The 23,316-nt window shown below is 46.5% G+C and overlaps 6 non-coding genes and 1 pseudogene across 7 annotated transcripts; 4 read left to right on the top strand and 3 right to left on the bottom strand.

Moving 5' to 3' along the window:
- Window positions 1-885: 885 nt before the first annotated feature.
- On the top strand, window positions 886-6,920 carry LOC147602504 (DNA polymerase-like; annotated as a pseudogene). Its single transcript, XR_015265799.1, has 4 exons — window positions 886-3,973; window positions 5,444-5,456; window positions 5,572-6,542; window positions 6,606-6,920. The product of XR_015265799.1 is annotated as a DNA polymerase-like (transcript).
- A 6,655-nt stretch (window positions 6,921-13,575) lies between these two features.
- Window positions 13,576-13,648, top strand: TRNAN-GUU (transfer RNA asparagine (anticodon GUU)). Its single transcript has one exon. It is a non-coding gene; the product is annotated as a tRNA-Asn (tRNA).
- A 763-nt stretch (window positions 13,649-14,411) lies between these two features.
- TRNAR-ACG (transfer RNA arginine (anticodon ACG)) lies at window positions 14,412-14,485 on the top strand. The gene has a single exon. It is a non-coding gene; the product is annotated as a tRNA-Arg (tRNA).
- A 328-nt stretch (window positions 14,486-14,813) lies between these two features.
- TRNAY-GUA (transfer RNA tyrosine (anticodon GUA)) lies at window positions 14,814-14,896 on the top strand. The gene has a single exon. It is a non-coding gene; the product is annotated as a tRNA-Tyr (tRNA).
- Window positions 14,897-15,940: 1,044 nt separating this feature from the next.
- Window positions 15,941-16,013, bottom strand: TRNAK-UUU (transfer RNA lysine (anticodon UUU)). The gene has a single exon. It is a non-coding gene; the product is annotated as a tRNA-Lys (tRNA).
- A 796-nt stretch (window positions 16,014-16,809) lies between these two features.
- TRNAD-GUC (transfer RNA aspartic acid (anticodon GUC)) lies at window positions 16,810-16,883 on the bottom strand. The gene has a single exon. It is a non-coding gene; the product is annotated as a tRNA-Asp (tRNA).
- Window positions 16,884-22,218: 5,335 nt separating this feature from the next.
- TRNAD-GUC (transfer RNA aspartic acid (anticodon GUC)) lies at window positions 22,219-22,292 on the bottom strand. Its single transcript has one exon. It is a non-coding gene; the product is annotated as a tRNA-Asp (tRNA).
- Between the last annotated feature and the right edge of the window lie 1,024 nt (window positions 22,293-23,316).

Genomic DNA, 23,316 nt, shown 5'->3' on the forward strand with positions numbered 1-23,316 from the left:
CAAATCTATTCCCTAATAAGACCTCATATTAATGCATATGGTCTAAATCGTGTCTTATGGAGATTGCGCCAAATAATGAGTGTGATTGTTGACAATATATTGTCGAGTGATGATGAGGATGAGGAGGATGCAGAGGCGAGAAACACAGACTCAGCGAATACCCCGAGAAACACAGACTCTGCGAATACTTGGGAAACGAGCCGGTTAGAATCTACGGAGCGCTCTCCGGTCACAGTAACCTCGGAGCGCTCCCCAGTAACCTCTCCCTCTCCATTAACAAACTTGTCAACCTCGGACCCATATGATTGAATGACTTGGGAAGCCTGTGCCCACAAGAAGTCACGTAGCCATCCATTAATAGTTGTTGAACTCTGCGCAAAATTTCCCCCAGTGATATGGTTCACTGCTCCCTGTTCACTTATACTACCCCGTACATCGGATTGCATCTTCCAACTGAAGTGAAATAGAACTACTGAGATGGAATTGTACATCCAGAACAACCCTAAGAAAACGTGATCCCAAGCAGATACCTGGCAGGTACCTCCTCTACCGGGCCCGTCGCAAGGAAAACGAAAACCAAGATTTGCTTTATCGGGTATTAGGCGAGAGCTGCGTGCAAACAGAACACCCTTCGGTGATATTAATACAGTAACATGAATTGTAAATGCATGAATATGGTGTACCAAGAAATCTGCAGTACCTAATGGGATTGGTGCTAAAGCAACTTTGCCAGCTACTGCTACTAAGTCGCTACCCCCCCAGGTTAAGCTAGTACCTACCGCTGCATTAGGTGCGGTTGAACCAGGAGCGGAAGCATGAGTATTTTGCACCCACTTTTTTTCTTTCTTGTTTTTTTATTATTTATTTATTTTTGTTTTTTAAATGTGTTGAATTTATTGTTTTTTTATTATTTATTTATTTTTGTTTTTTAAATGTGTTGAATTTCTTCAAGAGCCAAAATCCAGTATCAAAGGGAAAGGGTCAAACAATTTAACCCAAATCACTATATTTATAACGCGAAGCGATCACCTTTCACTAGGTCATGGTCACTAGGTTACCATTCTATTTACTCAATTTCCCCATAAAGGTTCGAGTCCCGGATGGTCATTTCGATTGGGCAAAGTCAACAAGGAGTCAAGATTGCCTCAATACCCCGGTCCCTTTTTCCGCTTGCAGAATTGCTTGAATAAAAAAATAAATGTGTTGAATTGAAAAAAATTGAGTAAATAGATCTGGATCAACAAACTGTTCCCCGGAATCCAGAGCGATCACCGTTCTTTCATCTCTTTAATTCCGCGGGGACACATGACCGGCCGGAACCGCCGGGACCTTCAGTCCCAATCTATTTACTCAATTTCCCTTTCCGCAGTTTATAGTCAGGTCAGCCGGGACTTGTGTCTCCAGGTCTAAACACTTGACGACTTCTCGGGCTAGGAACTGCCATGAATGCTGGAGACTGCCCTGGGTATAAAGCACCGAGGATAAGACACAGATTGGATAAGACATGAACAGCCCCTATTCTAGAACTAAAATTTTGTTATTCGAGCGATTAGATTCAAATCTATTCGTTCTGGTAGAAGTAAACGGAAAAAAAAGAAAAAAAAACGAGTTTATCGACAGGAAGACTGTCGATAAACTCGAAAAAGATGGCTGGTTTTTCCAGCCAAAGACTATCTATCACATTGGGGTCCATTTTATAGCAGATCACTATCTGTATGTGCAGGTAGTAACATACAAATACGATTGAACAAAACCGATTGATCAGTCAGATGAGACATTTCGTTTTAAAAACAATTATGGAAGAACCGAAAATTTGCGTTTCTTGGATATTGATTCGCTTTAGTTTGATATGGCTTACGCTCTATCCGTTCCCGGAAGAGCCCATTCCTTCATTAGCTAAACCTTTGCCCTATTCAGACTTGTTTTCTATTTGTACACGATTGACAGAGGCCTCGAGCACGTATGTTACTACATCTTCAATATCATGTCCCTATTTTGCTTTTCCTTGTACGACCCATCAAATTCGGTGCTCTTTGATCCTTAGTTGCTATGAAAGGTGAAGGAAAGAATATGAAAAATTGTTTTACTCAAGTGGTTTTTGCCTTTTCCTGTCCTTCCTTGCCACTTCTGTTTGGGTAGTTCTCAATGTTCGGCACTTCTCTTACCGCTCAAGTACCACATCCACTAATTTGCCCACGACTAAGTCATAATCTAAGACTTCTGACTACATAATGTCAACCGTTCGTACCTTGTCTATTTCGTCAACGCGCCCTTAAGTCCCGGTAATGGTTATCTGTTTGCCAGAACCAAAAGCTATTTCTTTGAGAACCTGTCTAAACAATCGTCGTATTTCGAGGGTTCGTTCGCTTTCCATAGCAGCTCCGTTCACACCTCCAGATATCTGGTGTTAAATCGTCGGTCGTTTACCCTTCTATGTTCCAATCGAGTTAACCATCTTCGTAGCCTTGATTATGCCAACTTATAGGAAGCAATTATCTGGATAGGTAGGCCCAAGCCTCCCTATGAAAACCTAACCTAGTGAGAATAGTTTTTTATCCAATATAGGCGGCCCCAGGCCGCCCCCCCTCCCGTGTATTGAGAAATAATAGAAGGGGCCGGGGAAAGCGGGGGTCCCCCCCTCGGGGCCCCTTCCCCTTTCTTTGCCTACGAAGTAATAGAATGCTATAACAATGTAGTTCGATCCCTGTGCGGTAGGGTTATAGAGAGAGTTTCTGGAAACAAAGATTTTGCTAAGGAATTGGTAGATCAACGAACAACTCTCTTTAAGAGGATGTCTCAGTTTAGGTCAATCTGTTTCAATAAGCTAAACGGGAAAAAGAACTATAGTTTAACATGAGGAATTTTAAGGAATTATGGGAGTATTTCAATCTAATTAAGAACCCCGAACTAGTTAGTTCAAGGGGTAAAACCCATTCAGGTCAAATCCTGTTTCAAAAAAGCGGGGCTTGGATACACTTGTTTCTGATCTGTGTGGTTTATCTGATTGTAAAAATCAGATATTACCTAACTGACATGGGAGAGTTTAAGTTCACCGTAAATTACATCATTGACACTGGTGATGACAATTCGGAGCCCTTAGGCCCCCAGGATTTTGAAGACTTTAAGCTCAATCAAATGCATCCCAGACTAATGCAATTGACGATTGGACCTTCAATTTACGGGGTTAATTGGTTTAGAGATCTGAAGCTACGAATAGCAGATATAGCTGAGAAATACCGAAATACCTATATCTATGGAGTAGGCATTAACTTATACGGAGCTGAAAAGCCTGATTACCTCGAAGGAAGCCGTATGGAGCCCAATGTACTAATGAGCAGTATCTGGGAAATAGTCAAAGAACAGCCTGTGGTGGATCAAAAAACAGCGAGATTAAGGTTGATCGAAGAGGACCTTCGGGGCTTGAAAGACGAGGTTCAAGGCTACCCTAAGGACGAGACTCAGGGCAACCATCAATCCAAGGACGAGACTCAGGGCAACCATCAATCCAAGGACGAGACTCAGGGGACCTCGAAGTTTATATCCACAAGCAAGCCTGACAAGAACACTAAGGCTTTCTTAGTTGGAGACATAGAAACTATTCTAGTAGAAAATATACATGTTCCTTATGCTATAGGATACGTCTTCGCAGGTGAAAAGGGAACTCCCCTATCATTGCTGAAAAAACCAGTCACCTACTGTACCGAAACCCTCTACTATTCAGGGGATTTCAAGCAAAGGAGTCGTTTAATGTTTGACGACTTCCTCGAGGGTTTAATAAGCTATTCCAAGAGTTTCGGTACCAAAAAGATTTACTTCCACAATTTATCCCGATTTGATGGAATCTTGCTCATGAAATTACTGCTTGAAGATGGGAGTAAATGGTTAATAAAACCAATTATTAGGGAACATAATGTGTATCAAGTGATCGTATATGATAGGAGTAACCCAAAAATACCGGTACTAATTGTTTTTTGCTTTCTTCTTCTTTGAATGGTCATCTTAAGCTTTATACCCACAAGGATCTTTCTGGAAGCCCGACTACTGGTTCTGAGATTGCTGCTACATCATGTGTTGGTTCTTCGAATATATCTAAAATAACGCCAGCCGCGCCAACTACTAAGAAACCCCCGATCCACATGTGATGGGTAAACAAGGAGAGTTGTGTAGCATAATCGGTGGCTAAGTACGGATAAGGCGGCATAGCGTACATGTGATGGGCCACTATAATTGTTAAAGAGCCTAACATGGCAAGATTAATAGCTAATTGAGCATGCCATGAAGTGGTTAGAATTTCATAAAGACCCTTGTGACCCTCACCAGTGAAGGGGCCTTTATGAGCTTCTAAAATCTCTAAAGTACTATGTCCAATACCCCAATTGGTTCTATACATATGACCAGCTACCAAGAAAAGAACTGCAATGGCTAGATGGTGATGCGCGGTATCGGTCAGCCACAACCCCCCTGTTACTGGATTCAATCCCCCCCGGAAGGTTAAAAAATCGGAGTATTCTGACCAGTCAAGAGTTCAAAATGGGATTAATCCTTTTGTAAAACTAGGATACGTTTGAGCCAAAAGATCACGATTAAGAATAGATTCATGAGGAAGGGGTATTTCTTTGGGGTCAACTCCCGCATCTAATAATTGGTTAATTGGTAGCGAAACGTGTATCTGATGTCCCGCCCACGCTAGCGAACCCAACCCCAAGAGACCTGCTAGATGGTGATTCAGCATGGATTCTACATTCTGGAACCAGGCCAATTTTGGAGCAGCCTTGTGGTAATGAAACCAACCAGCAAAGAACATTAATCCTGCAAAGATTAAAGCACCGATGGCTGTGCAATAGAGCTGTAATTCATTAGTTATTCCGGAAGCTCGCCAAATTTGAAAGAATCCAGACGTTATCTGTACTCCCTGAAACCCCCCGCCCACATCCTCATTAAGTATCTCTTGACCCACTATTGGCCAAACCACCTGAGCGCTAGGCTTAACGTGAGTAGGGTCATTTAGCCATGCTTCGTAATTGGAGAAACGAGCCCCGTGAAAATACATGCCGCTCAGCCGGATGAAAATAATAGCTAGTTGACCAAAATGAGCGCTAAATATTTTACGGGATATATCCTCTAAGTCAGAGGTATGACTATCAAAATCATGAGCATCAGCATGTAGATTCCAAATCCATGTGGTGGTACTAGGACCCTTAGCCAAATTTATCGAGAAATGTCCAGGTTGAGCCCATTTCTCAAAAGAGGTTTTCACGGGATCCTTTTCCACCATAATCTTGACTTCTGGTTCTGGTGAACGAATAGTCATCGAGACTCTCCTCTCTTCGGACGAGGGATAGCAACAACCTACCAACAGAGGATACGAAACTTCTAAGAACTATAATTTTTACTACTAACTAGTAAAGTATTCTTTTTCCCCTTGAGTTTGGAACTGGAACAGCTGCGATAGAAGAGTTATGCGGGGCAGGCATTTAATCTTATTATTACACAATTGACTAGTGCCTCATGGACTTTGCAAAATTGATCGTTCAATAGGGGGAAGAAGCATTCAACAATTTGACTGAGCAGAGTTGACCCTCGGGAAAATCTATTTATCAATTCAATAGAGTCTTTGTTCCCCGACCAGGGCGCATCAAATTCAATTCTTTTAGCTAACATTAATGATTTTTCCAATTGGTCCAGACTATCTAGTTTGTGGCCACTCCTATACGGCACTAGCTGCTGCTTCATCGAATTTGCCTCGCTAATCGGTTCGCGATTCGACTTCGACCGATATGGTCTAGTACCCAGATCCAGTCCCAGACAGGCGGACCTTATTGTGACAGCCGGTACGATAACCATGAAAATGGCCCCGTCCCTGGTAAGACTATACGAACAAATGCCCGAACCAAAATATGTAATTGCTATGGGAGCTTGCACCATTACAGGAGGCATGTTTAGTACAGATTCCTATAGTACCGTTCGCGGTTCTCTATTGCATTCAATTGACAAGAATCTTCTAAAGAAGACATATGGTAAGGGCCTTTTCTACTACGACATTAACTATTTGTATCCCTACGCGATGACAATGCCAATGCCTGGCGGAATCCCTGTATGGGTTGGGAAACTACAAGGGTCCGACCTAGAACCCCTATTCGGCTTCATAGAGGCAAAAGTAACGTGTCCCGATACCATCAAGGTGCCTTTACTACCCTACAAGGACCCCGAGAAGGGAACTCTACTTTTCCCCACTGGGACCTTCACGGGCGTCTACTTCACAGAAGAGCTCAAATTAGCAAAATAGGGTATAAAGTTGAACTTAGGTATGGGTATTTATTCGAGAAGATAGAAAGCCCGTTCTCCGAATTAAATTCGTGCTGGAGATTTATGGGGAAAGGAAGGAAGCCAAAAAGAAAGGAGACCAGGTCATGTCTTCTCTGCACAAATTGACAATGAACTCCCTGTACGGGAGGTTTGGCATCAAACCGGAATGCAACATAACAGAGATTTGTGATCAGGAAAAATTCGACAAGCTAATGTCGATCTATCAATTCGGTATGGTGGAACCGGTGAACGGAACCCACTACGTGGTAAGTTACACGGGCGCACTGCAGAGGTTGCAGGATCGTCTGAACAAGGATGATTTATCGGCTGATAAGATGATACACTGGATGGATTCGATGCGTGGTAATAGCTCATCCGCAGTGCAGATATCAGCAGCAATCACCTCATATGCTCGGATACACATGTATCCTTACATATCCCTACCGGGATGCCATTATACCGATACAGATTCAGTAGTGTTAGACAAACCACTTCCAGAGAAGGAAGTGTCTTCGTACGAATTAGGAAAGCTCAAACTAGAGCACGAGGTTGTAGAGGGGTACTTCTTAGCTCCTAAATGCTATGCATTGGAACTGGAGGGTTCTTTCCAGTAATCCGCAGTAAAGGATTAGCCAGGGATAAGGTCGACCTTTCATGGTTCAAAGAGCAATACAAAAATATCGGTCGAGTTATCAAATGTAGCGTTGAGTCCTCTTTCAAGATTAATTGGCCGAAACTCAATGTTTACCGCGCAAAAATGATGTTAAACCTGGGCATTGACCCTTCAACCAAGAGAAATCTCGTGATTGATGAAAACGATAGATGGGTGGATACGCTCCCTTTAAAAATCTCCGATTCATCCGCGCAGCTCCTTATCGTCACCCCGTACTACCAGGACCCCGTTGGTAAAATGCACCCCTTTCAGCGGCTGGGGTGTCTTGTATAGCCGCTGCCTCAGGTACTCTTCGATAAGCCGGCGGAACTGGAGGGTCCCCATCCTCTTTCTTAGGGGAGGCGTGTATCTGCCCCTCATCTGAGTGATCTCGGCCTCGATCGCATTCATGATCTCGTAACAGGATCCGTCGTGGGTCGACCAGTATCCGTTCTCGTACTTGTACCACTCTCTCTCGGGCAGCCTGAATATCCACTTGTCCTCGAATCGCTTAGCCACCGCAAATGTGTTGAATTTATTGTTTTTTTATTATTTATTTATTTTTGTTTTTTAAATGTGTTGAATTGAAAAAAATTGAGTAAATAGATCTGGATCAACAAACTGTTCCCCGGAATCCAGAGCGATCACCGTTCTTTCATCTCTTTAATTCCGCGGGGACACATGACCGGCCGGAACCGCCGGGACCTTCAGTCCCAATCTATTTACTCAATTTCCCTTTCCGCAGTTTATAGTCAGGTCAGCCGGGACTTGTGTCTCCAGGTCTAAACACTTGACGACTTCTCGGGCTAGGAACTGCCATGAATGCTGGAGACTGCCCTGGGTATAAAGCACCGAGGATAAGACACAGATTGGATAAGACATGAACAAGAAATTCTTCCTGGTCATAAAGCGCTTAGAGCGCTTACAGAACGAATTGGTCGAGGACATCTCGACTCTTCAAGAGAACGACGAAGAGCTGTACCCGGAGGTACTGCTCAATCTGTCGCAGAATACACTACCCGATCTTTCGAGCGCCATGACCCATTGGTCGAGGTGCGGAGGTTGCTTTAGCGACTTCCTCGAGAGAATCGACCGAATTTTACCCTTCGTACAAGGATTCCCCAGGAATCCAACTCGCCAACAGATCGACGAGTTGTTGTTGCCCCAACTGGAACTCGTTAATGGCCACTATACCATGTGCCTGGATATAGTGAAATATCCATTCGTATCTTCGGTTGTGGAACTGAGTCTTGGGCTTGATTTCTGCGCACTCATGGTATTTGCAGTAGGGTTTATCTCTCTATTGATTATAGTAGCCAAGACTCTTTTATGTACAAACCGTTTCGTGTAAAGATGGCTATTTTCCACGAACCACAAAGATATAGGTACTCTACACTCAATCTTTGGTGCCACGGCTGGAGTAATGGGCACACGCCTCTTAGTACTAATCTGTATGGAATCAACATAACCCGGCCATTAAATTCCTAGTGGAAATCATTAACCTTATAATGTGTTAATAATCGCTTACGCTTCTTTAACGACATCCCTTCCGGTTACGCTGGCGATGATAGGTGGATTCGGTAACCGGTTCGTTCTGATTCTTACAGGTGCACCTGACACGGCATTTCCATGATTAAATAATATTCCATTTCGGTTGTCGCCACCTTTGCTGTTGCTTCTATCAAGTTCAGCCTTAGTAGAGGTGGGTAGTGGCACTGGGTGGACGGTTAAAAAGGCCGTGCCCTGTGGAGACATAGGGAACAGTAATTCCGCTCGATGCAGGAACATCCTCGCTACAGAGAAAAGGGCTAAGCCGGGCCGCAGGCCTTCGAAATCCAAACTACTATATGCAAAAACCTTTCCCACAAGGGGACAACCTGCCTGGGGGGATTCGCCCTCCCATCAGAGACTCAATGCGGAATATCTATCACTCTGCGGATAGCTTGTAGGTGTGACAGACGAAGATAGCTGCTTTGGCATCGTGCTCTAAGACGCGAGTACAACCTGAGTCTCCCCATTGCCCAAGGCAAGTACAATCCACAGATCCTTTACTACGTCAGGAAGATGCTTGGTGTAAGGTCTGTCAATGCGCATAAGATCATGGGAGTGTATCAGATCGAAAGATGCTAGCTTTTTCCTATATTTGGTCAATACCCATGCTTAACTAGTAAGCATTTCTATTGCGAGGGAGTTCGTCAAGCCCATCAGGTATTGAAAGATCCAAAGCTCTCAATGGGGCACAAATGCTACATCCGTAAAGATTCAAGGGGTGCTACTCTTCCAGAGACTTGTGTCAATCCCGGCAACAGGTATGGCTGCTGACCTTGATCGGCTTACCGGCTTTATAGAGGCAGAGAGACCTTATACGAGAAGGACAGAAAACAACAACGGGTCTCTATCGCGGTTGGCTTGACGAATTGGATAGGCCTTTATCAGAGGCTATGGGACGAAGGCCACATATTCCTACTCGGCCCGGCCGCGCGCGCCCCTATCGATTAAAGACTGTCTACAGTGGGACAGTGCTTGGCACAAGTTAGCTCTTCTAAAGCCGATTCAGGGGTATGAAATCACTAGAGCTGAAGCTCCGGTCAAGGGCCATCCGCTATAAGAATAATCGGGAAAAGTTCGAGTAGACCTGAGGGATTCTCTAAGGGAAAGGCTTCGTGACAGGGTGATAGATAAAGGTACAGTCCGATCCATACAGAGACATATGGCGTATAGCATTAGGCAAGCACAACGCTGCTGAGGCTATTTAACATATGTGCTATCCCCCTTTGAGTAGTATAACCAGTCATTCCGGAGGAGCTGTTGATTTAGCCACTTCTAGTCCCCACTTATCAGGTGTTTTCCTTATTTTAGGTTCCATTAATTTTATAACCACTATCCCCAATACGCGCGGACCCGGAATGACCATGCATAGATTACCCCTATTCGTTTGGTTCGTTTCAGTGACAGCATTCCTACTTTTACCACCTCCTCTCGTATTGGCAGGTGCAATTACCACGTCATCAACCGATTGAAACTCTAATATCACCTCTTCTGACCCTGCTGGAGGAGGGGACCCTATCTTATACCAGCATCCTTTTTGGTTCCTTGGTTATCTAGAGGTTCATACTTCTATTCCGTCGGGACTTGGTATCATTAGTTATATTGTCTCCACTCTCCCCAGAAAACCTGTCTTCGGTTATTCAGGCACGGTGTATGCCATGATCAGTATCGGAGTTCTTGGATTTACTGCTCGGGCTTATTATATGTCCACCGTAGGCTCGGACGTGGATACACGTGCCTACTTTACGGCGGCCATCATGACTATCGCCGTGCTTATTGGAACCAAGGTTCCTAGTCGGATTGCCACCATGTGGGGAGGCTCAATATAATACAAAACACTCATGTCATTTGCAGTAGGGTTTATCTTTCCGTTTACTATAGGAGGACTTACTGGTATAGTCTCGGCTAATTCCGGGATAGACGTTGCTCTATACGATACTTATCACGTGGTTGCATATTTCTATCATGCATCTTTTATGGGAGCTGTTTCTGCTTTATCTGTAGGGTTCCACTACCGGATAGGTAAAATGCCTGGTCTTTAATACCTAGAGACTTCGGGTTAAATTTATCTTTGGATTACTCTCTTTGGAGCGAATCCGACCCTCTCTCTCACGCATCTCCCAGGTCTTTCGGGTATGCCATGTCGCATCCCTGATTATCCAGATGCTTACGTTGGACGGAATGCCTCAAGTAGTTTCGGCCCTTATGTTCTTGTACCGGGGATCCCTCGTTCTTTTGTAGTAGTTTTCAAAACTTCGAGCAGTGGGAACAAGTGTGCTCCAAGTCCTCGGGCTGGTGAATAGAATTCAACCATATTCGAATGGATGGTATAAAGCCCTCCAGCTTTTCATACTTTTGGAGAACTTTCAGCTATCAGGGAAACCAGTCTTAAGCAACCGGAACCACCGAATGGAACATGCCCTGATTCCTCGAGATTTTTCGCTTGTAACCTTGCCCTTAGCTGTCAGTTCTGGTTACGCAAATCACTCTGGCGTTCGGCCGCGTACCATCATCGGGTCCTCCCCAATGATAAGCTTGGTGCTTGACTGGCAGAGCAGGGCAAAGCCGGTGGTTAGGCAGACGCCCCATTGTTTGAGGTGTTGCTATGAATCCGGTTGATTATTCTTATGGTTTCATCACCGCTTAAAGAGTCCAATCGTTTTAAAGATTTATTCTGAGGTTTCCGCGGCAGATACGAATGAAGGATCCGTGCCACCATTCGACCCTGCTTCGCCACCATTCGACCCTGCATCCCCTGGAACCACGACTCAAGAGCGTTCGACCAACGATAACAAGTTGCGACCAACGAATAAAGGTGGAAGGAAGCCATCTTTTGCAATCAAAGTTTCCACAATTCCATTTTCGGGTGCACGGGATCTCGTATCTCGTAGTGAAGAATACCAGGTGCACTAGGAGCTTCCACATCTCGTCATTGCCAAATCAGATGGGGTCGAATCCGGCTTGCGCAGGGACAAACTGCCACTAATATAGAATAGGAGAGAGAAACAATAAAACCATGCTACTCCTTGATGTTTTTCCGGGCATGGCTTCAGTCTCTGCTGTTACGGTCATACGTGCTAAAAACTCCGTCCATTCCGTTCTCTTTTTCATCCCCGTTTCCCGCAATACTTCAGGTTTACTTCCCTTGTTAGGTCCCGACTTCTCCGCTATGATCCTCTCAGTGGTTTATATAGGCGCGATTGCTGTGTCACTTTCATTTGTAGTGATGATGCCAGATACCAAAATAGCGGAAATCCACGAGAATGTATTGCGCTACTTACCAGTAGGTGGTACTATTGGACTGATTTCCTGGTCGGAAATCTTTGTCATTCTAGACAATGATTACATTCCAATACTACCAACCAATTTGAATACAACCTATCTGAGATATACGGTTTATGCTGAAAGAATACAAAGTTGGACTAATTTGGAAACATTAGGCAATTTACTTTATACCAACTATCCGGTTCCGTTCCCGGTGTCTAGTTCAATTTTATTAGTAGCCATGATCGGGGCTATAGTACCAACTATGCATAAAACTACTAAGGTCAAGAGACAGGATGTGTTCCAGCAGAATGCTATAGATTTTCGGAGGACCATCGGAAAGATACGCGAGAATAAGCAAATACAAAGTCTTGCTGCCAAAGGCTGCTGCCAAAGCCTCATTTTTTCCGGTCTCCACCATAACTTCCATGGGTACTGGTTTAGTCTCCGCACCAACTTTCATAGATATCGGGGGCCAATACCCGAATGTTCATAGCGTGCCACCCCATCTGATAAATATGTTTTACTCAATAGCGGGTTTGGAAAGAAGGACTCATCAAGTATGCTACGTGTCATTGATAGCACTATCGGATAGTTCATGGGGACTGACATGACAGGGGGGTAGAGCACGCATTAAGCAAATCTAGTATTTGTAACTGCGAGTTTGATAGAATACCACCTTCCATATCGGTTTGGATTCCATGTCGGTTGCAACTTCTTCATTACTAATTTATTCAAGGGGCTAGACGTCATATCCAGGGGCCTGTCAAGCGACATTATTTCATTGACTACTTTTTCCGGGGAGAGTCAGGGTATGTTCTGTGATGTGAAGCCTGTAGACATGGAGAATCGGGATTTGGGTAATGAAGCGGTAGAGCAACGTAAAATCGAGGAAGAACTGAAAGCAGAACGCTCAGCGCACGGGAAACTCAAGGAAGAACTGCAAACCGAACGCTTGGCACGTAAGATGCTCGAAGAGAAGTTTAAGGCGCTAGAACAGATGGTGCAATCCCTCTCCAATCGTTTCAGGGAAGCTGACAAATCCTCGCAGCAGGCGGAGGGCAGTGAGGTTGCAGCCACGGGCATTCGGTCTTCGGAAACCGAATCCAATCGACAAACGGGACCGGACGAACTGTCCAATAATCAGAGCGGGGCCTTGGCTACGGAATACGAGAAACAGCGTACGACACAGTGCAAGGAGCTGCCAGTCGAGCCTGATATCGACCCAGAGGCACAGGCCAACGGGGATGAACCCGGAAGAAAAAGCTTCTGGGATTTAAAGAGATGAAAGACCGTCTCTCCGGACGATATGAACTCGGGGAAATGGTCAAATTGAACACTAAGGATTTATTTATTTTTGTTTTTTAAATGTGTTGAATTGAAAAAAATTGAGTAAATAGATCGTTTTTTTCTGTCCCGCCCGCTCCGCGTCGTTCTCCGCTTGTGAAAAAGCATCGGTATATCGGTCATTACATGACCTTGATCGCTACGCTTGATTAGATACATATTTTCTGAGATAGATGCTGGGATAAAGCGCAAAGCTCTTTCTCAGCTTCCGCTCCTACTCGTGCTGGGAAAGTGCCATGTTATTTGGTTGGTGAGAGGCGCCGGCTACAGACAGAAAGATTTCGGTACTGGCCCCCTATAGTATAGCCTGGTAATAAAATTGCCGTATATAGATGCGCCATTCGTTTAGCCAGCTTCCAGTCTCTATTCACTTTGAGCCCTTCACAACCCCATCACCCCCTTATAGAGAAAAAAGGGTTGCAGGGCTTCATTCGGGTCAGTAATACACCCATTCTTGTTTCGGATTAGCTCAGTCGGTAGAGCAGTGGACTGTTAATCCATGGGTCGCAAGTTCGAGTCTTGCATCCGGAGAAAATAACTGAAACAAACATGAGAATTGATCGACTAGAGCTTTTAAATAGGCCCGCCCTCGAGACGGTGGTAATCGAAAAAAAGCCGTATAGAAAAAATGATAAAAATGGTAAGTAGATTGAATGGCGGGTATTGGTGAAAAGCCGGGGAAACGACGAAGAGTTGCTTGCTCCGGGTATTGGTGCTTTTATAAGACGTGATGACCCTATCGGTACCACAAGGATCTGGGCATGGCACCTACGAGACAAAGATGCCCAAAACGGATTCTCAATGGGATTGTTGACCAAGTGTCTCTCTTGCTCGAGAACAACAACGGTCCGCCATTCCTCGGGGATCCCCCGAACCACAGCTCACGAATGGTAACATAGGATGGTAACGGCCAATCAATTTACATTGCTTTGTGCTTTGTTCGGCTTTTTCATTGATTTGAAAACTCGGTGGAGAATTCGGTTTAGTTTACTTCAATCAATTAACCTGCTTCCGAGTCCAGTGAAATTATATGGACTTCCCTTCAATAAGTATACCCGAACTCAATGATCGAGAATACATGTATGTTATGCCTCGTAACAGATACGATACCACCTTCTTTACGCCTCTTTCCTTCTTTCTAAAGTGTCTTATTTGTTCGCAGTGTGGCATCTCTTCCGTGTCGGCATATTCTGAGAGAGGATCCTAAGCTTCCGCATCTTTCTGACCCGGAATGGGTAAGGAGAGGAAAGGTTGCTTCGGCGAAGGGGTTCCTGGAACAGATCCAGTGGAGACGGGGCCTGTAGCTCAGGGGATTAGAGCACGTGGCTACGAACCACGGTGTCGGGGGTTCGAATCCCTCCTCGCCCACAATAGGGAGAACGAGAAGTCACCTTGGGTTTTGTCGATTCGCTTCGTGACGATTCTATCGAGAAGGACCGAAGCCTTGCTCTCGAGGCAATTATTTCAAAGACTTCGAATGCTAAGCGTATTCCGGGGACTAGACCATGACATTTCTCAGAAGCTCCGAGCATAGGTGTACCGACGGCATTCAACATGGCCTCTATTTGTTTGATTCCTTGAACCTCTACTTGTTCGATTAGTCCATTGGAAGGGGTTAGGACGTGTGGATTGACCGATTTCTCTCTTCCCAATCGCGATCTTGGCTCAGAAAGTCAGTCAAAGCTTACTTTGAACGGGGAGAGTGGCCGAGTGGTTAAAAGCGACAGACTGTAAATCTGTTGAAGGTTTTCTACGTAGGTTCGAATCCTGCCTCTCCCAATAGGTTAGGTCTGAAAAAGATTGTAGCTTTCACTGTTAATGGATAGCGAAACGTGTATCTGATGCTTTGCCTAGGCCAGAGAACCCAACCCGCTCGTACCTTCCTCTTCCATGGAAATGAAACGAATTGACCTTTCCACCGCTTTCTCCCTCAAACCAACTTTCCTAAGGAGGGCGCCACCCTGGAGGGCTTTTGGGCAACCCCGGTCTTTCGGTATAGTGAATACACCCCTCCGTCCGACCTGATTAACAGACCCCGTAAACATATTCATGGGATAGGAGGACCCAGGAAGGGCGTCCGAGCCGGGGATATTGGGGAATGAATCTATCCGTGTGTCCACGGCACACAACCGTAACTAGAGCGGGAAGCAGCGGGCGGGAGAGAAGGGGGCGGACCCCCACCCCGAAGTGAAGAGATTCAATGAGACCACTCGAATACATAGACAACGTGCCATTTCATGAGTGACTAGGAAAAGCGGGGAAAGGTATAAGAAGAGAAAACTAATCGACGAGAAACTAATAGCTAGTAGCAACGACTTCTCGGGATCCATTGGTTTATATAGAATCCATCTTTTAGGCGTATCGAAATACATTATTTTCACCAGGCGTATATAATAAAATAGAGTGACCCCCGGTGTCCCGGGGTACCTAGTCCCCCCAGAACCGCGGGAGACAGTCGCCCATCATACGGCTCACCCACTCAACTTGCTTCGGATGTTAGTTCTGAATCGTTCAGGTTCAGATAACTTCGTTGGCTTTACGAACGAAGGAGCGGAGCAAGAAAGCGCCAAGCGCTTTCTCAGCGATGCCCGGGAGGGGGCGGAAAAGCAAGCAAGCCAGCTTTCCCCCTCGGTCCGTCCTCGGGCGGTTCGGCGAGCGCGCTTTCGAATGGATGATGTCGAGGCGTAAGGTGGGTGCAAGGGGCAACTTAACTGTACAGCCTAGCCACTATAGGTGGCCCCTTCAACACAACCGGGCCGAAGCGGAGTGATCTTTGAAGTACACTTTCTTTTGTAATCATGTAATTACTATAAGTCTCAAGTCTGGGTGTAGCAGGACTTGAACCTGCGACCATTAGATTAAAAGCCCAATGCTCTACCAACTGAGCTATACACCCAAATGTTATTGTATTACTATTACTACTAATTATGAGATAGATTTCTATGTGGTAATTGAACGAAAAAGAACAACTCTGACCCGGGATGGTTCGCCGGGCATATCGCGATGGCATTATAGTAGTATACATGAATGAATGTTATCTAGGTAACTATCCTTTGATTCAGACGCCTCATTCGCTTCATGTCAACCATCAATACCCCTCTCCGCTTTTCCATGGGCTATTTCCAAAATATCCCTCTGTCTTAGGCAGGCTACGCGATGATTCACATTCCATTTGAGTTCTGATAATTGAAAGATTGCATTCTCGAGTTGGAAGGGAAGGTTTTCTGGATTCAAGCGATTGCCCGACTTGGTACATCACACTCTCCCATGGAGGCCTGCCCGGTACTGCAAAGCCTTGCCCTTTCGTGGCCGAAAACCCCATGATTTCCATGCCGAGCCTGCTTGGATAAGAGTACGTGGCCCGCACCTTTTGAATCGAATTGAATTGAAGGGTGGCCCACTTGGGTAAAGTGGCACAAATCGATTAAAGCAAAGAGGGAGGCATAAAGGCTTTAAGCACAGAGTTTAATCGGGCGAAGAATGAGCCAACCGCGGGGCCACTCCGTGGGCTCTGAGTGACCTAGACTAATTCTTGAACACTACGCTAAACGATGAAAGGCATAGCGAAGTAAAAAGGGTAGAGACTGACAAGGTTTTTCCGCTACATGCTCTACTCGGAGGGCAGGGGTGGTCGGGCTTCTTTTCCATCAATATCATCAACTCTGACTTGGGAAAACTTGGCATGATGCTAACGGGGAAAACGGGGTTCGAACCCGCGACTTCTGGCGTGACAGACCAGCACTCTAACCAACTGAGCTATTTCCCCCGGAGATGGGGGATTCATTAAGCCCCCCCCATCCCGTAGGTATAACCTATTTGTTCTCTGCTAACTTTGTTTCCTCGAGATACGAATGATATTAAAAAGGCCATCGTCAAAGCAGACAGGGCAATAGCTTCTGTTAAGGCAAAGCCTGGAGTAACATAACCGAATAATTGTTTGGCTAATGATAAATTTCACGCCACAGAGGTTGTCGAAGGACTAGATACGTTTCCAGTACCTGCTACTGCTCCCGCTGAGGCCATGGTAGCCGCTCCTGCTCCAATTAATTTCGCACCTTCTAGCGTAACTAACTATTGGGTGTCTGTTAGGGTCACGAGAGGGGCTATAATGCGCCGGCTGCTTGACTTGACTGGAGAGGTCTTGGTCGAGTGTATTTCGCAAAGTCGCCAGGCTGCTGACACTGTGGGTCAGCTCAAAGCGTTGTTTCTCCGCATCCGATCGGGGCAGAATTGCAATACGAGAAGTACAGTCCCACTCCTGCTGCTGCACCGAAATCTTCAATAACTCCCTGAAATATGTGATTAGGTAATGTAGATGGCTCGTATACACGTTCAAGGATCACTCTCCAGGCTAGGGGGACTATTCGCCCAGTGATTGAAGGCCTAACAGGGAGAGAAGAAACCCATTCGATTTATCACTAGAGGCCTAGTGATTGCATAACTTCGAGGTTCCAACTGCTACGGATAGAGGGATTTGAACCCCCACGACTGAGTAAGGTCACCAGAACCTAAACCTGGCATGTCTACCAATTCCATCATATCCGCACATCGATTCTTATTTCGAAACGTTCTTATTGAGAAACCCTTTTTCACTGTTAACTGGATAGAGCCAAGAACGCCAATGGCAGAGCAAAGCTCGGATGGCGTAGCAATTAAGGGAAGCTGAAACACCACCGTATATTTCGATTCTCCCGGAAGCGTGACTCGCTCAATGAAATGGAGCCTATTGGACCAGACGCATCATAAATTACGACGATCCCTTTCAACCCCTCAGGCTCGGCCCTCAAAAAGCGCTCTCCAAATCAAGTGCCGGGTGGTGGAAAACGCACCACGTGGGAATGCTAACTTATGACCATACTCACGGATGGAGAGGGATTCGAACCCCCGGTATTTTTCCGAATACTTCGGTTTTCAAGACCGACTCTTTAAACCGCTCAGACATCCATCCCTTTCCCGACAGGATCATGAGCCTAGAGCCATCAATAATCAACGGGAAAGCGTGCCAAGCCTGCAGGTCTTTGTAAATTGCACGCAACGTCTTCAGAGAACAAATAGGTTGTACCGCCTCACCCTGTTCTCTGCTCCCCAAGGATACGGGTTGTTGATTGCGCTTGACCGGCACCTCTAGTACGACACATCTTTCAGAATACGAGCGAATGCTCGGATCAGTATTTCTTAATGATTCGAGCTCCTTATTCGATTGAGAAGTACTTTTTTATTTTCTTCTTATTCTGTAAAAAAGGTTTCATGTTCTATTTCACTCCCCGATGGGGGTTCTTTTCACCTTTCCCTCACGGTACTGCTTCGCTATCGGTCACTCAGGAGTATTTAGCCTTGCAAGGTGGTCCTTGCTGATTCACACGGGATTTCGCGTGCCCCATGCTACTCGGGTTGGAGCGTAAGCCAGCCGTACTTCCGGCTACTGGACTCTCACCATCTGGGGTGCAGTACTCAACTGCTTCGCCTAGCAAAACAAAGCCTTCATCGCTCTCCCACAACCCCGTTTTCACGGTTTAGGCTATTCCCATTTCACTCGCCGGGGGAATCGCTTTTGCTTTTTCTTTCTTTGGCTACTAAGATGTTTCAGTTCGCCGGGTTGTCTCTTGTCTGCCCATGAATTCAGCAGGCAGTTCAGAAGGTTAACCTATTCGGGAATTTCCGGATCTATGCCTATTTTCAGCTCCCCGAAGCATTTCGTCGTTTACCACGCCCGGTAGAAGCCCGCGAATGCGGGTCGGCAAGCTCTTCCAACTTTCTTTGGACTCCCTCCAATAGCCTTTCGCTACGCTCGTCGGTCCCTGCAAACGACCCGCTCTTGGGCGATTCGAAGAGCAAACTTGGAGGTGAAAGGTGATCGGATAATTGAAAGGTGATCGCTTCGCTCAGGCTTCCTTCGGGGAAGCCTTTCGCTACGCTTGCCTTTAGGTCCATTTCCAGAATCCGAGCTTGCACTCATCAATAGATGCAGCCGCGTAACCTCTTGCCGGTGAAAGCGGTTGACCATTAAGCAAGAGCGAGAGATCGACAATCTTGAAAGCGGTTGACCTTGATGCAAGAGAGGGAGAAGTCCATGGCGGAAAACTCGACCGCTTCAGCCAGTCGACCGCTTCAGCCAGTCGACGGGTTTCAGCCACTTCGACGAATGGAGGAGGCAACGATCTGATTCAATCACTAGAAAATACCAAGCCTTCATTCGACCTGGCGGAGAAAGATTCCCCCGGAACCACGACTCAAGCGCAATCACTTGCAGAGCGATCAAGCCAAATCGCAGAGCTGCCGAGACCGGGCATTCGACCAACAGGAACGGGCTTACAAAAAGCAGGCACAGGCTGTAGTCCCTGATCAGAAGCAAGTGAAAAAGACCGGCCATTCTATAACCGAAATTTGAAAGAAAAAGAATAGGCTAGGGACGGGGTCGAACCGTCATTCCAGGATTTGCAGTCCAATACATTGCCATTATGTTACCCAGCCAGCAGAACGTTTTTCCCGCCTCTCATTTAAGGGGGGTGACCCTAGTAAAGGCCACCCGTTGAAATAATCTAAAGCCTTTTCTGCGATGCCATAAAGTGTGAACCAACCTCCGTAATATTTTAAGCAAAATAGTAATTAGTGATTGAGGAAGACCCCTCGGGACTTGTAAAGCCGACCAGCTGCCAACACGACTTGTTTATGCCTATTAAAGAACCTTTTAATGCTAATTCGCGGAAAACTATACAAGACATACGAAATAACTAATATACGAAACGGAAGCGACCAGTGGAAATACGTCAGTTTCTTACTCATGTAAATGAACTATTTCTTGGCAACGGCGACGACTTTTCCGGAGTCTTATTTCGGTTATGGTCGACCAATCGGGTTGGGAGTTCCCTGCCTGACCGCCGATTCAGAACCGCTCGTGACAGTTTCCCGTCATACGGCTCCCCGCATCCCATCGGGTGGGGGTTCCGGAATGCGAGCTCCCCCGCCCTCTTCTGATCGTGACGATGCCCATGCAGCAACTGCCGCAGGTTGTTTCAGCAGCTCGTGCCTCCCGGACGACGTGGAATGATGCGATCCACCTCCACCCATGATGTCCACAGGCGGGAAGAACAATGAGCGCCAAGAACACCTACGCCGTGGTTGGAGTTCTACTTCCTTGTCGCTTTAGCCCTATCGGCTGGCTAGAGCCATTGCTCAGTTTTCTCACGGGCTTGATAACTCCTAGACTCAAATAGAAGACCACAAGACCATCAGCGTATCTGATGAGAGAGGATTGAAACCTCGTATCTTCCCCATTTTCCCTTTGAACGAAGATTTCCTCTATCCGACTCTTAAGCATCAGGATGAATAGTCCGTGAAATGCAGTGTTGGCCAAGGGGAGGAAAGATTACTTCACCTGTTCCGGGAAAGAGGTATTCGCCGAGAAACCGAAATTACTGCTGCTTCTAGCCACGAAGCTACCCGCCTCCTTACCATGGGAGAAGTATCAGGTCCATCGGAAAGCGTCTCGTGACTAATTCGATCAAAAATTGCATCAGCGTCGATTACGTACTCTGGCCCTCCCGTTGATAGATATGTGGATCGCTCTGGTGGCGTCATGGCGAGATCGACCCGAGCGAAAGTAGCTATTGGGTTCGAATCCCGCTTCCGGTTCGCCTTCAGGCCATGGGGGCCTATGCTTGTTCGATCCGATCCCTAGTATTAGGAGTCCCGAGAGGTCTTTATTAGTGGAATCGGGCCATACTTCCACTTCCACTCTCACTTCCGCTTTTGCTTTTACTTTCAGAGGTATGTATATTCAGCAAATCGGATCAGATTGTCTATCCGTGACCTCGCTCGTGAAGGTAATGAGATTATTCGTGAAGCCAGTAAGTGGAGTCCTGAATTAGCTTAGCATGCGAGCTCTTTCGCTATGGAGTAGCTATGTAGTATAGCAATCCCGAGAGTATTCGTAGTTCAGTCGAGTAGTAATAGCTTAGCCGGTGAAAGCAAAGCTATTGCGTATCTCGCTCGGTATTCGTAGTTCAGTCGAACGGGGAGGTTTTGCCATATGTATTCGATACTACATAGCAAAGCTACTCGCTTCGTTCTCTCCAGCCTTTTCGCATGCTGCAAAGACCCGGGAAGGCTAATACCCCGCCGGGAAGGCTAATTTCCTGACTCACAGGATTACTGACTGGACTGGGTAGGTTTATTGACTGAATTAGGTAGGGAAAGCCAGCCCTTTTCGTGGGCGGCATGGTTGAAATTGGCTTGCCAATGCGGTTCACCGACGTTAACCCATTGTCCTGTGTTTTTAATATTAATAGTGACCTGGCCGTTACACCAGGCCGTGTAACCCGCGTTAAGCCATGCAAATTGGAGAGCCGTAGCTAGGCCTTGCAGTTAATCCTAGGGCCACGTGCTAATAGACCTCCATTCGGCGCGGCGTTTGAATGCCTTCCCGCATTGCATTGCATTGCGGAAGCCAACGATAGCACTACGAGGCCGTGAAATCGCCGGAAAGGAAACGAAGTGAACAGAGAACAAATGGGATGGGGGCTTAATGAATTCTCCACCTCAGTTTGGCGTGTAGCCGTGGACACGGGGTGCGAGCTGCAGGAACTCAGAATCATCTACGCAATTTCGTTGCCATGTTCGTTTCTGTCCTAGTGTTAGGAGCCTCGCGTCTGTTCCCCGGGAAAGGAAGCACGCTCAATAAGCTGGAAATACGTGAGGGACGGAGTCACGCAAAGTTCGGTTTCCAGCACGGTAACCTCGAAGAAAGGGGAGCACCTTTGAAGACTTGGACCTCTAGTAGCCCGGCCATTCATAGAGCGACCCCAGCCCTGATTAACTTAACGGTGGAGCCCTTTCGTTGTCCGCGAAGAACATAAGCTCCCGATGGTTCCTCAATCAACGGCATTTCCTCAATCAACGGCAAATTATCACTCAACGAAGGAAGAGGTTTCGGAACCTGTCAAGGAGAACCCAGTTAAAGAGGATTCGGAACCTGTCAAAGAAGAGGAGCCCGTCAAAGAGAAGTGCTCGGAACCTGTCGAAATGCCATCGGCACCTGGCGAAAAGCCATCGGCACCTGTCGAAAAGCCATCGGCACCTGTCGAAACGGAGGCGCCACCCGCCGGGGAAAACGGGATTCGAACCCGCGACTTCTGGCGTGACAGACCAGCACTCTAACCAACTGAGCTATTTCCCCTGCCCTAGAAATGTAGTTAGAAGTAAAAGTAATTTGAGAGGTAGAAGCAAGTTTAATAACCATGACCTTATGAATATAGTTTCGTAAGAGCGTGGCTTCGGTCATTAACCCACTTAAAGGCTGATCGAAAGCTCTCGGGATCAACTCCGATAGGGAATATGGCGAGCATTCACCTAGAGCAACCTTGGGTTAAGGTCCGCGAGTGGACATTCTGCCACCCCACCGAGTGCGCATGGTTGAAATTCACACGTGGCGGGCCAGCGGATTACCGATCCAGCCGATGCCTTCCAGGCCAACGATAGCACTACGAGGCGCCAGTTGCCTTGGATGATAGCTTAAAAGCTTGGTGGTTCGCGCCTTTCATTCGTGATTTGTCAGTCCTAAAGATTGGTTTTGGTTCCCGCTCTGTAGGCATCGATGGCTGCGAAGGGGCGGATGGGTGCGGTATCACGTTCATCAACATGATCTGGCCGAAACATTACAGGTCTACCCTTTCCTTACCTGCCATTCGTCCTTGCATATTTGACTTTGTACTCGCAATCGCTTTGCGCCTTGCCTGCACTGCCCCGGCAACCATGCCAATTCAAGCATTTTATGTAAGGCAGAATGGGGTCAAATCATGATCCGTGATAGATTCTCGAATCGTCGATTTCACGCCAATACGATTGGATTTTAGCCACGGGTATCGAAAGCTTGCTCATTCAGCAGGATTCATCGAGCTGGTCCACATGGTTCCCCACCGCACCGGGTTCAACCTTTGTTACTTCGTGGTATACCCATGGACTAGCCAGTTCTTATTTGGAGGGATGTAATTTCTTGACTGCCGCGGTATCCACTCCTGCCAACAGTTTGGCTCACTCCCTGCTTCTGTTGTGGGGTCCTGAAGCACAAGGAGATTTCACCCGTTGGTGCCGGAGGTTTATGGACCTTCGTCGCTCTTCACGGCTCCTTTGCTCTAATAGGTTTTATGTTACGTCAATTCGAACTTGCTAGGTCCGTACAACTACGCCCCTACAACGCAATA

Source organism: Cibotium barometz, unplaced genomic scaffold, assembly GCF_041138505.1.
Source record: "Cibotium barometz isolate CiBa-2024 unplaced genomic scaffold, ASM4113850v1 ctg539, whole genome shotgun sequence".
NCBI lineage: Eukaryota > Viridiplantae > Streptophyta > Polypodiopsida > Cyatheales > Cibotiaceae > Cibotium > Cibotium barometz.